The following is an 18,643-nucleotide window of genomic DNA, read 5'->3' on the forward strand; positions in this document are numbered from 1 at the left end:
TTCACAGCAAAGCATGGAAGGCAGCACATCTGTGATTAAATGGGTGGGGTGGCTGATGTGTGGGAGTGAGAAAAATGACTTCACACTAACAAACAAGGTATTATAGGAATTGTAATTTGACAGAGGGATTTCCAACAGGAAATAGCCATTTCACAAAAAGATTGCCACAGTGTTATGGTGGATTCACAACTTAGACATTTAACACCAAGAGAAGCGCAGATCCTTCCTAAGCACGTCAATCACTGTCTGGCAGATAAGTACTAAAATCACCTTATGGTGGATAACCCCTTTAAATGGGTAAGTAGCTTAGCTCCTTTATTGTGATACAATTTACTGCACTTTTGGATGTTTTAGGGAATAATTACAGATCTAAAAAAAAAACTGTCAAAATGGTAAACTAGGTTTGCGAGGTAGGTAAAGCAATGTGTCTGTCTGTGATTTGTATGTCTTAAGTGGAACCTTCTAAGAAAAGGGATTTCCAAAGCAGACATCTTATTTAAATGGGCTACAGCATCTTCTTTATAAGAAAAAGTAAGCAATTAAAGGGGTATTCCGGTGGAAAACTTTTTTTTTTTTTAAATCAACTGGTGCCAGAAAGTTAAACAGATTTGTAAATTACTTCTATTAAAAATTCTTAATCCTCCCAGTACATATAAGCAGATGTATACTACAGAGGAAATTCTTTTTGGATTTCTTTTCTGTCACAACCACAGTGCTCTCTGCTGATACCTCTGTCCATTTTAGGAATTGTCCAGAGCAGCAAATGTTTGCTATGGGGATTTTCTCCTACTCTGGACAGCTCCGGACATGGACAGAGGTGTCAGCAGAGAGTACTGTGGTCGTGACAGAAAATAAATCCAAAAAGAAAAGAATTTCATCTGTAGTATACAGCCGCTAATAAGTACTGGGAGGATTAAGAATTTTTAATAGTAGTAATTTACAAATCTGTTTAACTTTCTGGCACCAGTTGATTTAAAAAAAAAAAGTTTTGCAACGGAGTACCCCTTTAACCTGTTCAGGACGCCGGGCGTATGCATACGCCCTGCATCCCGAGTCCTTAAGGACGTGGGGCATATGCATACGCCCGTGGGAATTCCAGTCCGCCGCTAGCCGGTTGGGGACCGGACCGGAATGCCTGCTGAAATCATTCAGCAGGCATCCCGGCACATCGCCCAGGGGGGTCCCCCCCCCATGTTGGCGATCGCAGAAAATCGCATGTCAATTCAGACATGCGATTTTCTGCTATTCCGGGCTGATCGGGTGTCTGGTGACCTGATCACCCGGAAAATAGCGATGATTGGAGCTGTCAGGGACAGCCCTGATCATCCTGAGGGCTAGGAGTGAGGTCGCAGTGCTGCGATCTCCTCCTATCCCCTGCCATTGGTAAGAACAGATTCTGACCAATGGCAGAGCAGGACAGTGCGTTGCCCCCCATTCTGCCCACCCCTGGATGTCGAGGGGAACATGGACAGAAGATGGAGGCCGGTACCTGCAGGAGAAGATGCCTGGGGACTTCGCTGGAGACTGCTGGATCCTGGCTCAGGTAGGGAATCGACGGTGGGTGGGGGGGGGGGGGAATTGAAAGTGAAAGTAAAGTGATCTTTACTGTGGCAACCACTAGGAAGGCCAAACTGCAACTCCCAGCATGCCCAGACAGCCAAAGGCTGTCTGGGCATGCTGGGAGTTGTAGTTTTTCAACATCTGGAGGGTCACAGTTTGGAGACCACTGTTACAGTGGTGCCCAAACGGTAGCCCTCCAGATGTTGCCAAACTACAACTCTCAGCATGCCTGGACTGCCCAGGCATGCTGGGAGTTGTAGTTCTGAAACATCTGTCCCTTCAGATTTAGCAAATTTCATGACATTTTTGAAAATTGCTACTCTACATTGAAGCCCTCTAATTTTTTCAAAAAGCAAAAATATGTCCATTTTATGATGCCAACTAGAGATGAGCGAACTTAAAGTAAATTCGATTCATCATGAACTTCTCGGCTCGGCAGTTGATGACTTATCCTGCGTAAATTAGTTCAGCCTTCAGGTGCTCCAGTGGGCTGGAAAAGGTGGATACATTCCTAGGAAAGAGTCTCCTAGGACTGTATCCACCTTTTCCAGCCCATCGGAGCACCTGAAAGCTGAACTAATTTATGCAGGAAAAGTAATCAACTGCCGAGCCGAGAAGTTCGTGACAAATCGAATTTACTGTAAGTTCGCTCATCTCTAATGCCAACATAAAGTGGACATATTGTATTTGTGAATAAAAATAAAATGTATTTGGAATATCCATTTTCCTTACAAGTAGAGAGCTTCAAAGTTAGAAAAATGCTAAATTTTCAAAATTTTCATGAAATTTTGGGATTTTTCACCAAAAAAGGATGCAAGTATCACCAAAAATTTACCACCAAAATAAAGTAGAATATGTCACGAAAAAACAATCTCAGAATCAGAATATTCGGTAAAAGCGTTTTCGCATTATTAATTCGTAAAGCGACGGTGGTCAGGAATTGCGAAAAAGGGCTCAGTCCTTAAGGTGAAAAAGGGCTGTGTCCTTAAGGGGTTAAGAGGTTGCAAGCACTTACCTAAGTGTAGTAGCCCTTCCATTAGCTGATCGTGGGGGGTATCGTTTTAATCCCATTAACACAGAATAAAGAATAAGAATACAGAATAAAGATTATGGATTATTTTTACCTTAAAGTGCACTGCGTAAAAACCAAACCCCCCAAAACTTGAAACATTGCCGTTTTCTTATACATTTTTGCCCACAAATAATCATTGTTTGGTTTTGCGGTACATTTTATGTTAAAATAAAAAGGTAACATTACAAAGAGTAATGGATTTTAAAAAGAGAGGAAGAAAAAATAAAACCGCAAACATTTCAATTTCCTGAGTCCTTAAGGGGGTTAAGGCAATTTATATACAACAATTAAAAAAAAAAGGGTTTGTAATTTTTTAAAAGGTCACTGCCACTTTCCTAACTTGTACAATACAGTAGCTACTTTAGCCAATCTGTTTCAGGCAAGAAAAAAGTCCCTTCACTGGAAAATGAAGGCCAATAATGCTGCAAATCTCCAAAACAAATGTCCTAGTTTGGGAGATTTGCAGCAAAGGATGATCTACAATGGTGGCAACAATCCATTTTACATTTAGAACTAAAATAGTACTGCCACAGGTTAATCTAGACCTTCTGCATACTTCTTCTCTAGCCCCATATTGGACTGAGTGTAAGCAGGCATGAGACTTCACAAACTCCACTTGTAACTTCTTTTCCATAACAGCTGTGCAATAGAAGAGTACAAGAGGGAGCTTAGACAAAAAGAAAGCTTTGTAGAGTGTCCCCAGCAAGCTTTCAGAAAAGATAAAAGATCCCCATATGGGAGTCTAGAGAAGTTTTTTTCTAACGCGGTGTTAGAAGAGAAGGTCACTAAACCATTGATATTTGAGATGTCTTAAAAGAAAGGAGCAGCACCAGCTGGACACATAAATATAAAAAGGACAGGGACACTCCTCTAGCCTCCAGGCAAAGAAATACAAAGGACATTATACACGTTGCCTCATGTGACCTCATTTACATCCATGACCTGTTTTACTGGTTTTAGAAATGTCTTTTTTGTTTGCCCCCTTTCACAACACTTTGGGTAACACACAAAACTTATTCTGTTTGTAGATGTGATCTCTAGATTTATTTTAATTCCTAACAGCACTGCAAAATGGAATTAACTCCATTTGATGGTCTATTTAACAAGCAATCTGATAAGTCATTCATTATACATGATATACTTAAATTCTCCTTAGTGAAGCAGTCAGTAGGTCAAGGTCGATTGCTTACTTAAAGGGGTATTCCAGGAAAAAAAATGTTTTTTAGATCAACTGGCTCCAGAAAGTTAAACAGATTTGTAAATTACTTCTATTAAAAAATCTTAATCCTTCCAGTGGTTATCAGCTGCTGAAGTTGAGTTGTTCTTTTCTGTCTGACAACAGTGCTCTCTGCTGACACCTCTGTCTGCCTCAGGAACTGTCCTGAGCATAAGAGGTTTGCTATGGGGATTCGCTCCTACTATGGACAGCTCCCTAGACACGTTTCATCAGAGAGCAGTAAGACAGAAAAGAACAACTCAACTTCAGCAGCTCATACGTACTGGAAGGATTATGATTTTATAATAGAAGTAATGTCATGAGGGGCATGACCGTGACATCACGACCCCCGCAGCCCGCATTCGGGCATGTGACTTGTCTGGCACCAAAAATAGGAAGAAAACCACAAGGGGGAGCCTTAACAATTTAGTTGCGGCAGCCTGAGCATAATTGCAAAATAATTTTTTTGCTGGCGTTCTGCTTTAACCCCTTAAGGACACAGACAATTTTCATTTTTGCAGTTTCTTTTTTTTTTTTTCCTCCTAACCTTTTGAGAGGCATATGTTTCTATCTACAGACCCATATAAGAGCTTGATTTTTTTTTTTTGCAGGACCAATTGTACTTTGGTCCACTATGCGCCGCTTAAGTCACAATGTTGACTGACAGGCAAGCTCTGTGTGTCAATCAACAGCGTGACATAAGTGGAGAGCATAGAGGACTAAAACCTTTCTGGTACCTTATGGGTCTATTGACATGTATAGTATTCTAAGCATATTTGATGTGCAGGATTTGAAGCTGCATATTTGCAGCTGTGTTAAGTCATTTATTTTACCTTGAAATCTGCAGCTTCAACACCTGCTCATCAAATATGCGCAGGATACTGTAAGTGTTCATACACCCTAATAGAAGGACACAATAAAAAACATATTTTAGCAACAATAACTACATTGGGTTATAGGGATGTAAGAAAAAATCGATTCTCGCGATAATCGCGATTTTTCATTTGCCGATACAGAATCGATTCAAAATATTTTTGAATCGATTCTTTTAGGGATGTGGAATTTTTAATAAAACACACTTTATCTTACCTGCCAACGAGCCCGCGGAGCTCCGGTACAGTCCGGTACAGGTGTTCGGTCCCCGGGCTGTATTCTTCTTACTTCCTGTTAGTCCGGCACGTCACATGGAGCTTCAGCCTATCACCAGCCGCAGCGATGTCCCGCCTCCGCTGGTGATAGGCTGAAGCTCCATGTGACGTGCCGGACTAACAGGAAGTAAGAAGAATACAGCCCGGGGACCGAACACCTGTACCGGACTGTACCGGAGCTCCGCGGGCTCGTTGGCAGGTAAGATAAAGTGTGTTTTATTTTATTTTGCAGCACCGGAGTACTAGATCGCCGCTGTCAAAGCTGACAGCGGCGTCTATTGGGATCTATGAATGCTCCCAGGTGGGCGATATATCGCGATGTATCGTCACCTAGACGGTATCGCGATATATCGCGATATATCGAATCGCCACACTGGTATCGCGATTCGAATCGAATCGCCAAATTCTTGGCGATTCACACCCCTATTGGGTTATAGTGTGGGTAAACAGGAGTCTCTAACAGGTTCACTTACCTTGTAAAGTTTTCTTTTCGCCAAGTTACCGTCATCTGAAATGTCCAACATCACCTCCTGTGTTGCGCTCTGCAGGCGGGTCCCCGTCCTGATGACGCGGGAGCTGGGTAAAAACTTCATAGCATGCGCTCTGAAGACAGAGCGCTGCGCTCAGGGGGCTTATAACTCCACATCACTAGGACACGGATTAGCACAAAATGAATATGCAACAAGGGGGGGGGGGGGGGGGCGAGCCTCGCCGCCTTCCTCCAGAATCCGAAGTAAGACTGCCAGCGGGGAACCCGCCAGCAGAGTGCAACACAGGAGGTGATGTTAGACACTTTAGAGGACGCTAACTCAGCGAAAACAAAAAACTTTACAAAGCAAGTGAACCCGTTAGAGACTTTTGTTCACCCACACTATAACCCAATGCATTGGGTTTAGTGTGGGTGAACTTGCTGACAGTTTTCCTTTAAACAAGTTGTTCTCAAATATAAAAAGGTGAAAGATCCACTTACAAATTCAATATACCGGTACTTTATACTTTTTCCAGAGTTTACCAACATTTACTCTTTTGGGGATGTCCCGATACGATTTTTTTTAAGACCAAGTACAAGTACCGATACTTTTTTTATTTTTTTTTAATACTCGCTGATACCAATTATTAATACTTTTTTGTATTATGTGACTTTTTTTCTTATTTTTTTTCTTTAATGGGAAAAAGGGGTGTTTTTTTTATAAGAAAAAGGGCTTTTATATATTTAAAAAATATATTTTTTTTTATTTTATTTAAACTTTTTGAAAAGGGGGATGATTATAAATGATTAGTTATTACACATTTTTTCACAATTTTTTAGTCCCCATAGGGGACTATTACTTGCAATCTGTAGATTGCATACACTGAGCAATGCTATGCCATAGCATAGCATTGATCAGCGCTCCCTTAGTACTGCCTGCCATGTACGGCTGCAGTAAAGGAGCGACGATCGCAGCTGATAGCATCCCTGAGCTAAAAGGCAGTTAATCTCAGGACTTTTATACACCACGATCAACTTTGATTGCGGAGTCTGAAATGTTAATGCGGGTCCCGGCTATGATGCATGCTCTGCTGCTGAGTGCGCTGCATAGCTCTGGAATGGGTACAGGGCGTAAATTTACGCCCTGCGTCCTCGAAGAGTTGATCCGTGGGGAGAATGCAGGCGGCTTACCGTACCTCCGTGATACCTGCCGGCGGGAGTCCCACTGGCAGGTATCATATTAGGTATCGGGGACATTTGCACGAGTACAAGTACTCGTGCAAATGTCTGGTATTGGGACATTCCTATCCTCTATGTACTCGCCAGCGACCCCCTGGGGTATCCTAGTATATAGGCTTTCAATGTCTATAGATGTTAGAAAAAGATCTTCCTGCCAGAAGACGCCGCCGAGTGCAGAGAGGAAATCATTAGTATCCTTTACCAGTGAGGGGACATCTTTTAATAAGGGCCCAAGGAGCCAATCAATGTACAGGGTGGGCCATTTATATGGATACACCTTAATAAAATGGGAATGGTTGGTGATATTAACTTCTTGTTTGTGGCACATTAGTATATGTGAGGGGGGAAACTTTTCAAGATGGGTGGTGACCATGGCGGCCATTTTGAAGTCGGACATTTTGAATCCAACTTTAGTTTTTTCAATACGAAGAGGGTCATGTGACACATCAAACTTATTGGGAAAAACAATTATGTGTTTGGTTTTAATGTAACTTTATTCTTTCATGAGTTATTTACAAGTTTCTGACCACTTATAAAATGTGTTCAATGTGCTGCCCATTGTGTTGGATTGTCAATGCAACCCTCTTCTCCCACTCTTCACACACTGATAGCAACACCGCAGGAGAAATGCTAGCACAGGCTTCCAGTATCCATAGTTTCAGGTGCTGCACATCTTGTATCTTCACAGCATAGACAATTGCCTTCAGATGACCCCCAAAGATAAAAGTCTAAGGGGGTCAGACGGGAGACCTTGGGGGCCATTAAACTGGATATGCGAAATTGCTACACGATGATGTGTTTCCCTCTTTATGCACTGAAGCTGGCACGTTCCTGAGTTTTTCCAGCAAGATGATGCACCACCACATTATGGGTGCCAGGTCCGAGCATTCCTAGATGAACAGTTTCCTGGAAAGTGGATTGGTCGTTGTGGGCCAGTTGAATGGCCCCCAAGGTCTCACGATTTGACCCCCTTAGACTTATCTTTGGGGTCATCTGAAGGCAATTGTCTATGCTGTGAAGATACAAGATGTGCAGCACCTGAAATACGGATACTGGAAGCCTGTGCTAGCATTTCTCCTGCGGTGTTGCTATCAGTGTGTGAAGAGTGGGAGAAGAGGGTTGCATTGACAATCCAACACAATGGGCAGCACATTGAACACATTTTATAAGTGGTCAGAAACTTGTAAATATCTCATGAAAGAATAAAGTTACGTTAAAACCAAACACATAATTGTTTTTCCCAATAAGTTTGATGTGTCACATGACCCTCTTCCTATTGAAAAAACAAAAGTTGGATTCAAAATGGCCGACTTCAAAATGGCCACCATGGTCACCACCCATCTTGAAAAGTTTCCCCCCTCACATATACTAATGTGCCACAAACAGGAAGTTAATATCCCCAACCATTCCCATTTTATTAAGGTGTATCCATATAAACCCTGTACTTGGATAAAGACAGAGAGAGACCCCATCCGTGGAGACAATAGGTTCCAGTCAGCCTCTCTAGGTACCTATGATAATAATCTTGCTGCCAATTTCTTAGATATTACTCCCAGTTCAACCTGTTTCCTCAGGAATGTCCGAAGTTTAGACCTCAATCTTTGCATGGAATTCTTGGACGATTTTGTGTAGGTCTCCATATCAGTTAACAGGTGCATCGCCTCTTTCACATAAAACTCCCTTGATAATATGACAGTGCCCTTTATCTGCTTTCTTTAGAATAATCTCAGCCTGACATTTTAGCCATTTTAAGACATTTAATTCCTCATCACTCAAATTGGGGGGTACACGTGGATATATCAAGGCTCGAACATCTGACAAGACTTTTTGTTGAAAAAGGCCAATACTTCCTCCTGGCACTATCGGTGGTGATCATTTTGATGTATTTCCTCCTCTAAATTCTGTCACTTCTATCAATTCATTACTGGACTCTGAGTTTAATTGTTCTTCACCCATCAAATCTAATAAATCACTAAAACATTCTTTTTCTGCAGTACTGGTTTCACCTAAAATGCTAAAGCCCAGGGGACCTATTCCATCTGGGATTTCTCCCTCCGCTCCTGACACAGACATAGGTGTCAGCAGAGAGCACTGTGGTCAGACTGGAAAGAAGTAGGGATCGACCAATATCGTTTTTTTTAGGGCCGATACCGATACCCTGTGGAGGTTAGGGCCAATAGCCGATAACTTATACCGACCGATATTCCGGTATAACTTATCAGCTATTTATCTACACATCCCCCCCACCACCACCGCTGCAGATCATTGATTTAAAGCGGGCGCTTTAAATCAATGAACTGCAGCAGCTTTTGCAGTGCCAGAGACCACCGCCGCCACACGCTTCTCACCCCCTGCCTGTCACCAAAAAATGGATCTGGATAGGTTGGTAGTTTGGTCTGGGAAGTGGCAGATTAGGTTCAACACTGATAAATGTAAGGTAATGTACATAAGGAAGAAAAATCTGGGCTGGGATTATGTATTAAATGGGAGAACACTTGGGACGACTGACATGGAAAAGGACTTAGGAGTCTTAGTTAACAGTAAATTTAGCTGTAGTGACCAGTGTCAGGCAGCTGCTGCCAAGGCAAATAAAATCATGGGGTGCATCAATAGGGGCATAGATGCCCACGACAAGGAAATAATTCTACCACTGTACAAATCACTAGTCAGACCACACATAGAATACTGTGTACAGTACTGGGCACCAGTGTACAAGAAAGATATAGTGTAGCTGAAGAGGGAATGGGAGGACTACAGTACCCAGAAAGATTATCAGAATTGGGGTTATTTAGTTTAGGAAAAAGAAGGCTTAGGGGCGAGCTAATAACTATGTATAAATATATCAGGGGACAGTAAAGAGATCTCTCCCATTATCTATTTATACCCAGGACTGTATATATAACAAGGGGGCATCCTCTACGTCTAGAGGAAAGAAGGTTTCTACACCAGCACAAATTTAAAAAAACAGGGGAGAAGTTAGGGTGTTACGGCCAGGCCTGCATCAGCCACCGCTGGTCACTGTTTTAAAGTAGCCAGGGCCAGATCTTTAACAAGCAGCCAGCCCTGCATCAACTTTAAATCAGTGTCTGGCAGATTTATCAGCGTATAAAACACAGGCAGAGTTTTTGCCTATTATTTTAGTTTTAAGTGCGTGTTATACACCGATAAATACAGTATTTGGTATCACCATGTGCGTAATTATCTAAACTATTACATTATTATATTTCTAATCCCGCATGGTCAACAGCATTAACACATAATACAAATTTCAAAATGCCAGAATTGCAGATTTTTGGTCACATCACATCCCAGACAAAAATGTAATAAAATGTGATCAAACCGCTAGAACTACACAAAAGTGGTACCATTAAAAACTACAACTAAAAGAGCAAATAATAAACCAATAATTATTAAAATGTACTGACCCATAGAATAAACTTAGCATGTCAGTATTGTGAATTCCCAAATTATTGTTGCCCCCCAAAATAGCACAATTTCCCATTTCTTTCAATTTTGTTCAACGTATAATTTTTTTTCCTGGTTTTGCAATAAATGTAATAATAATATAAAATATGTCAATGAAGTACAACTTGTCCAACAAACAATAAGCCTTAATAACACTTTATCAGTGAAAAATTTAAGGAGTACTCCAGTGGAAAAGATTTTTTTTAATCAACTGGTGCCAGAAAATTAAATAGATTTGTAAATTACTTCTATTAAAAAAGTTTTATCCTTCCCGTACTTATTAGCAGCTGTATATTACAGAGAAAGTTTCTTTCTTTTTGGATTTCTTTTTTTTCTGTCCACAGTGCTCTCTGCTGACACCTCTGTCCGTATCAGGAACTGTCCAGAGCAGCATAGGTTTGCTATGAAGATTTGCTCCTACTCTGGACAGTTTGTGATATGGACAGAGGTGTCAGCAGAGGGCACTGTGGACAGAAAAAGAGAAATCCAAAAAGAAAAGAACTCTGTAGTACATAGCAGCTAATAAGTACTGGAAGGATACAGATTTTTTAATAGAAGTAATTTACAAATCTATTTAACTTTCTGGCAACAGTTGATTAAAAAAATGTTTTCCACAGGAGTACCCCTTTAAAAGGTAAGGGGCTTAAAAGGAGTGAGGAGGAAGAAATCGTAAGCCACAAATTAAAATTTGAAGGGTCGTAAAGGGGTTAAATCTTCTTCTTGAGAACAACCCATGAAAACTGGAAAAAACTTATACGCTAGACATTCTGGCCTAAAACAAAGGCCTTTCTCCAAGTTTTCATATTTTTATTATTGGTTTACTGGAAGTGCATACCTTGTGCTAATTCAGCTTTATTTTAATATTAACACTTTTTCTTGAATAGATGAAGGTTATACAAGTCAGTTTTTCCTAGAATAGTGTCACAAATGTTATCCCCCTTATAATTAAATTACACGTCCCTTCTAATCCACACTGCCAGGCCTAAAATTAGAATTCAGGAGACTAACAACCAGCATATGTGGAATTCCTGATCCCTGGCATGGTGCACTACACTGAAAGGTACCAGATAATCTCTTGAAATTCTAGGATTGCTCTCCTCTTTCTTACTTCAACATATGCCAGGCACACATACACATTTAGTCTCAACTAAGACAAAGAACATTAATACTGAAAGAAAAAGTTAAAAACAAACATAGTTTTGTGAGCAAGGTTGTAAAAATGTATTAAGTAAATTACTATAGGCAGAGTTAGCACTGGGGTCCTGGACTCATATCTGACCAAAAACAACATGTGCATGGAGTTAAAATGTTTGTGTGTTATTTGCGTGGATTGGTTTCCCCTAGATACTCAAGTTTTTCTACCATATTTCAGTAATATACTAAAGATAATTAGGATTCAAATGAAAAATGTCCCCTAATGTAGAAGTATGTTTTTTAAATAAATGAAACAGTATCCTTTTTTTATATACCGCAACTGTGTAGACCGCCATCTTGCCTGAGCTGCTGTTCTGCTCTGTTAACAGCATTTTAAGATGTGTTTTACAACATCCACATGGACAATAGGACAATACACTAAGGATGCCTAACTGACTGACTGAAGAAAGTGTTCTTGGCATACTCTGTGACTTGTGCAGAGTTCATTGTGCAAGGAGCTGGGGAAGGTGAGTTTTGACTATCACTTCACCTATTAAAGGAGATATGCAGCAGAAAACTTAAAGGGAACCCGTCATTAAGTTTTACCATATATAACGAGTGGCAACACGTAATAGAGGTTAATATCATGTGTCCTACCATGTTTGGATGTCTGCTTGCACGTCGGTAAATGTGGCAAAAACAACTTTTATAACTGTCGCATGAAGTATGTAAATGAGGCTTAAGTAGTCACCAGGCATGCTCAAGTAGTCACCAGGCATGCGGCCTGCTAAAGAAGTCACGGCTCCCCACGCTGTACTCACACTAATTCAGGCTCTAATCACTACTATTTAGATATGATTGACAGCCTACCTCTAAGAAATGACATCAAACCCTGACTGAGCTGCTGAATCATACCTAGATAGGTATTATTTGAGGCTGAATAGGCGCGATTACTGCTCTGATAGCCATGACTACTTTAGCAGCCGCACGCCCGACTGAGCCTCATTTACATACAGCATGTGACCATTTATAAAAGTTGCTTACTGCACATTTATAGATCTTCCAGCGGACATCCAGACATGGCAGAACACGTGATATTAACCTCTATTATGTGTTGCCACTGATTCTATAGGGTAACACTAGTGATTGGTTCCCTTTAAGTTCTCCTGTGCCTGGGCTGCAAAAAAAATAAATAATAATTTTAAACTCTCCTTCCTATGTTCCCCCGTTGCTCTGGTATCAGTGTTCCATTCCTCCGGCAGTGCTCAGCTCCGTGCTTCTTAGGCTCCGAACGTCACACTGGATTAGGGTATCCCCGGCCACAGCGATGTCCCGCCTCGACCGGTTATAGGCTAAATGCACGGTCATGTAAGGAGCCAGCCGGAGCTATCATCAGCCGAGGCGGGACATCACTGCGGCCAGCGATGCGCTGATCGCGGTGTGAGCAATATTTTTATGGTATATGAAGTGACCAAAAATTACCAATTTTGGACTTTGGTATTGTTTTTACATGTACACCATCAACTGTGCGGTTTAGCTAACCTTATATTTTAATAGATTGGACATTAACACGGGGCGGTACCACATATGATTATTTTTATCTTTTACTACATCCAAAGGATAGGTGATAAGATGTTAGATCGCAGGGGTCCCGCAGCTGGGGATTTCCGGGCGGACAGCAGCTGCGTCCGGAACACGGAAGCTTGCAGCTTCCGCGTTTGTGGCATCACTGCACGCCCCCTCTATTCATGTCTATGGGAGGGGGCGTGATGGCTAGTACATAGCTGTCACCCCTCCTCCCATAGAAGTGAATGGAGGGGGCGTGGCGGCATGCATCGCCAGTCATCGGGCATGGAGCGGAGTTCGCTGTGTGAAGAATGACTGGGTGCTGCAGAAGAGGACCAGCTGGGGACCCCTGCGATCCTTTGGATAGGGGATAAGATGTTTTCAGCAGAGTACCCCTTTAAGGCCAAAATGTCCCTTACACCTTAAAGGGGTACTCCCGTGGAAACTTTTTTTCTTAAATCAACTGGTGCCAGAAAGGTAAACAGATTTGTAAATCAATTCTATTAAAAAAATCTTAATCCTTCCAGTACTTTTTAGGAGCTGTATCCTAAAGATAAATCAAAAAAAATTATGCATTTCCTCTGATGTCATGACCACAGTGCTCTCTGCTGACATCTGCTGTCCATTTTAGGAACTGTCCAGAGCAGGAAAAAATCCCCATAGCAAACATATGCTGCTCTGGACAGTTCCTAAAATGGACAACAGAGGTCAGCAGAGAGCACTGTGGTCATGACATCAGAGGAAATGCATTTCTTTTTTGGATTTCTCTTTAGTATACAGCCCCTAAAAAGTACTGGAAGGATTACGTTTTTTTAATAGAAGTGATTTACAAATCTGTTTAACTTTATGACACCAGTTGATTTAAAAAAAAAAAAAAAAGTTTTCCATGGAAGTACCCCTTTAAGGATGCAGGGTGTACATGTAAGCACTACGCCTGCTTACCTATGATGGCCACCTATAGCCGCTGGGACTATCCCACTATGACGCGTGCTTAGCACAGATTGTGGTGATGCCCAGTATTAGCCCTTTAGATGCGCCATCTAAAATGTAAAGAAACTACTCCCTGCCACACAGGAGAGCTGACTGGGACCACTGTAGTGAAATTACGGTGTCCCTATCAGCTGAAAGGAGGGCCCTTATCTGCCTCCTATTAGTGCTTCAATGTTCCAGTCAGCACAGCAGTGGAGCGCAGGTAACACTGATCCATGCTATGCTATGACATAGGATTGTTCAGTGTATGTAGTTTAATAATTGCATGTATAGTCTATGGTGTCTAGAAAATTATGTAAATCGACACACCTGTGACATAATCGTGGGGTGACAATCACTTTCTGAAGGAATCCGAGTTGACCATTCCAGATCTATATATATATATATATGTATTAGAAGAGCACCAGTTAACAGCATTGCATTAATCAGTATAAGCAAGGGTAATTATAAGGAAGTATAATAAGGGTAAAAAAATATTAAAAAAATTAATGGGAAAAAAAAAAACAAAATCAAATTTCAAGTTGCCTCCTCCTTCCACTTTTCAAATAAAACAGTCTAAAATTCCACCTCCCAAAAATAATAAATAAATATATATATATATATATATATATATATATATATATATATATATATATCGACACAGCACATCCCAGAAAATGTAATAATAAGCAGTCAAAAAGTCCATTGACTTCAAAATGGTATCAACAAAAACATCAAGCACAATTGGTTCCACAAAAAAATAGCCTTTCTGCCAAAAAGAGGTTAATGTTGATGGTGAATCATGGGCTATAATGTTACATTCCACCATTTTTAAGGATTTTGCATGTGATTTCTTTTTTCTTTTCAGGTGAGAAAAACTTTACCAATTAAAAATCGGGGTTAAATTGGGCTTAATCTGTATACTGTGGATAACATGGAAAGCTTACAACAGACATGTTTATTCAGAAGGCACCACTATGAAGCCAGCAATAAACTTCTGTTGCTCAGGGTTACTTTACTCTGTGCAAGAAAAACATAAAAGGGTAAGGCCAGATTCAACCTCTTATACAAAAAAAAAAAAAGTATTCAGTACAGAAAATAGAGCAGCATACTAACAAAATTATAGCAAGGAAGCAACATCATAATTGGAACATATTGGAGAAGATTTATCATTGAAATTAGCTCTTTTTTTTTTGCTTATACCAGGCGCACAAGATGTTGCACGTGCGCATAAGCAACTTTTTTTGCGACTGCTGTGGGCACATAGAAAGTACCAAACAGCTTTACCTAAGTAACTTTCAGTTTTCACTTTAAAGGGATTTATGAAGTGTGAATGTCATACATAGGCATAAAAAAAGTCGCAAACCCCTCTTAAAGAGTAGCTCCCACCATCCCTTTTTTTTTTTCTTTCTGTCCCTGCCTATTGCCCATCTATCCCTAACCCCCTCCCTGCCTTTACATTTTTTTTACTATATTAAAAATGCTTTTTTTTCTGCCTGGTAATGTGCTCACTACCAGGCAGACTTCCCCGGCAGGCATGACGCCACTGACGCCTGCTGGGGGGCCTGACTTCCGCCCTTAGTTCAACTATACAGGGTGCCTCCAGCTGTTTCACCACTACAACTCCCAGCCTGCCCTGACATCTATTGGCTGTCAGGGCATGCTGGGAGTTGTAGTGGGGAAACAACTGTAGGCACCCTGTGGTGAAAACAGTCTCAGCCGCAGCTGCCACAGATCCCGCTCCCCCAGGCCCCGCCGCGCAACACCACCCACCCTTCTCCCTCCGCCCGCAAAAGACATTCCGCTCCCCCAAACTCCATCACCCCGAGTCCCCGCCGTGCAACAACCCCCTCCCTCCAACCGTCCGAAAAGAAGACATTCCGCTCCCCTTATAAGACCTCAGATCAGACTTGCCCATCCGGAGGATCAGCGCAGCAATGAGTGCGCGCGCTGCCTCCGGACAGGGTAACGGGGGCGGGGCCACGCGCGAGGCTAGTGGAGTAGCCTGACAGTGGGCAGTGCAGCCCCAGCTATCAGCGTTTGATTGACAGGCGGGAGCGAGCACCGCAGTGACTGGATTTCGACTCATTGCCAGGCTGAAATGAGTCGAAATCCAGTAGTGACGTCACTGCTGAATGCATTCGGCCACTAGGAGGGCGACCCCTAGTGGCCGAATTTAAAAGTGATTTTAAGCTTGTTTCAAATCACTTTTTTTAATTAAAGTATAATAGAGATATGTTGTAGTACTTAAGTACTACAACATATCAATTTTTTTACTTCATGACAGTGCCCATTTAAGCCATGTTAGACCTGCCTTTGGAGAGCACTTTTAAAAAGTCATATAGGCAGAGGGGGAAACAAAAGGAGAGGATGAAACATGGTGTTATAAAGCGATTTTTTTTTTTGCGTATGTGCGCCAAATTTATTAACTCTCCTTGATAGTATGATAAATGTACGGCACATAAGTAAAACCAAAGCAAAAAATAAATAAATAGGACTTTAAAACTCACTTTCCAAAGACAAGAATGATAAATGTTCCCTATCCCTATTTTAAAACTATAGTTCTTGCATACGATAAAATCCAGAATAGAAAAAAATACAAAAATATAGAGAGAATGAATTCATTTAGCACATGCACACTAAAGGGTGATTCCAAAAACATGATGGAAAACTGGGGCCTAGATGCTCTATAAGGCTATGTTCACATGGCAGAATTTCTGCACCAAATTCTGCATGGAATTCTGCGTAAATGTATAACCAATTCACTCCAATGGAATTCCTGCAGCAGAAATTCTGCTGTGTGAATGGGACAGAATCCTATTGAAGTGTAGTGGCTATAAATTCATGCAGAATTCCATACAGAATTGCATGCGGAAATTCTTATGTGTGAACACAGCCTAACCGACATGAAGATTTTCCACTGTGGATAAATCAATGCATTAAAAAATATGCCAATACCAATGCCAATACCAATACCAATTAACATGCAGCTGTCACACCCCCTCCCACAGGTTTGCATTGAGGGGGGCGCGGAGCGTGACGTCTCACGGGGTGGAGCCTTGACGTCACAACGCTCCGGCCCCGTGATCGACAGTAATCAGACCCGGAGCGAACACTCTCCGGGGACTTACTATAAACGGGGTGCAGCCTGCAAGATCACGGGGGTCCCCAGCGGCAGGACCCCCGTGATCAGGCATCTTATCCACTATCCTTTGGATAGGGGATAAGATGTCTAAGCGCCGGAGCACCCCTTTAAGGACACGAGCATTTTTTGCACATCTGACCACTGTCACTTTAAGCATTAATAACTCTGGGATGCTTTCATTCTGATTCAGAGATTGTTTTTTCCTGACATATTTTTGTCGAAACTCACTGCTTATAAGGAAAATAGACATTCCAAATAAATTATATATTGATTCACAAATACAATATGTCTACTTTATGTTTGCATCATAAAGTTGACATGTTTTTACTTTTAGAAGACATCAGAGGGCTTCAAAGTATAGCAGCAATTTTCCAATTTTTCACAAAATTTTCAAAATCTGAATTTTTCAGGGACCAGTTCAGTCTTGAAATGGATTTGAAGGGCCTTAATATTGGTTGAAATATTTGAATATTGAATATTTGGTTGAAATAGAAGTCGGGGGCCATGTGCATTTACAAAGTTCCCCCCCCCTCCATTTTGGAAACTACACCCCTAACAGAATTTAATAAGGGGTGCAGTGAGTATTTACACCCCACTGACATTTGACAGATTTTGGGAAAAGTGGGCTGTGCAAATAAAAAATTACATTTTTCATTTTCACGGACCACTGTTCATAAAATCTGTCAGACACCTGTGTAAATGCTCACTGTACCCCTTATTAAATTCTGTGAGGGGTGTAGTTTTCAAAATGGGGTCACATGTGGGTCAATGTTCTAGCACCACAGGGGCTTTGTAAACACACATGGCCTTCATTTTCGGACACATTCTCTCTCCAAAAGCCCAACGGCGCTCCTTCTCTCCTGAGCATTGTAGGTCGCCCGCAGAGCACTTTACATCCACATATGGGGTATTTCCATACTCAGAAGAAATGGGGCTAGAAATTTTGGGGGGCTTTTTTCCTATTTTCCCTTGTGAAAATGAAAAATGTAGAGTAACACCAGCATTTTCACATCCAACTTTAACAAAAATTCATCAAACAACTGTGGGGTGTTAAGGCTCACTATAACCTTGTTACGTTCCATGAGGGGTGTTGTTTCCAAAATGGGGTCACATGTGGGTATTTATTGTTTTGTGTTTATGTCAGAACCGCTGCAAAATCAGCCAACCCTGTGCAAATCACCAATTAGACCTCAAATCTACATGGTGCGCTCTCACTTCTGAGCCTTGTTGTGCGCCCGCATAGCACTTTGCGTCCACATTTGGGGTATTTCCATACTCCAGGGAAATTGCATTACATATTTTGGAGGTCTTTTTTTTCCCTTTTACCGCTTGTGAAAATGAAGTATGGGGCAACACCAGCATGATAGTGTAAAAAATTTTTAAAAAATTACACTAACATGCTGGTGTAAACCCCAACTTTACCTTTTCATAAGGGGTAAAAGGAGAAAAAGCCCCCAAAATTTGTAACACAAATTCTCCCGAGTACGGAAATACCCCATATGTGGCCCTGAAATAAGACCGGGCTCCAAAGCGAGAGAGCGCCATGCACATTTGAGGCCTAAATTGGGGATTTGCACCCGCCATCAAAATACCCTACGGCACTGTTTCCCAAACAGGGTGTCTCCAGCTGTTGAAAAACTCCCAGCATGCCTTGACAGTC

The 18,643-nt window shown here is 41.5% G+C and overlaps 1 protein-coding gene across 4 annotated transcripts in view; it reads right to left on the bottom strand.

Annotated features, from left to right (window-relative positions):
* Window positions 1–18,643, bottom strand: part of CUEDC1 (CUE domain containing 1) — a 177,545-nt gene that overhangs the window by 134,541 nt on the left and 24,361 nt on the right. For 2 of the 4 annotated variants that reach the window (XM_056557504.1, XM_056557503.1), the window contains exon 2: window positions 4,682–4,748. The exons of the other annotated variants lie outside the window; for them this stretch is intronic. The gene's annotated coding sequence lies outside the window, so the exon portion shown is untranslated. The remainder of the gene's footprint in view (window positions 1–4,681; window positions 4,749–18,643) is intronic. 4 annotated transcript variants of the gene reach the window in all.

Source organism: Hyla sarda, chromosome 2 (assembly GCF_029499605.1).
Source record: "Hyla sarda isolate aHylSar1 chromosome 2, aHylSar1.hap1, whole genome shotgun sequence".
Classification (NCBI taxonomy): domain Eukaryota; kingdom Metazoa; phylum Chordata; class Amphibia; order Anura; family Hylidae; genus Hyla; species Hyla sarda.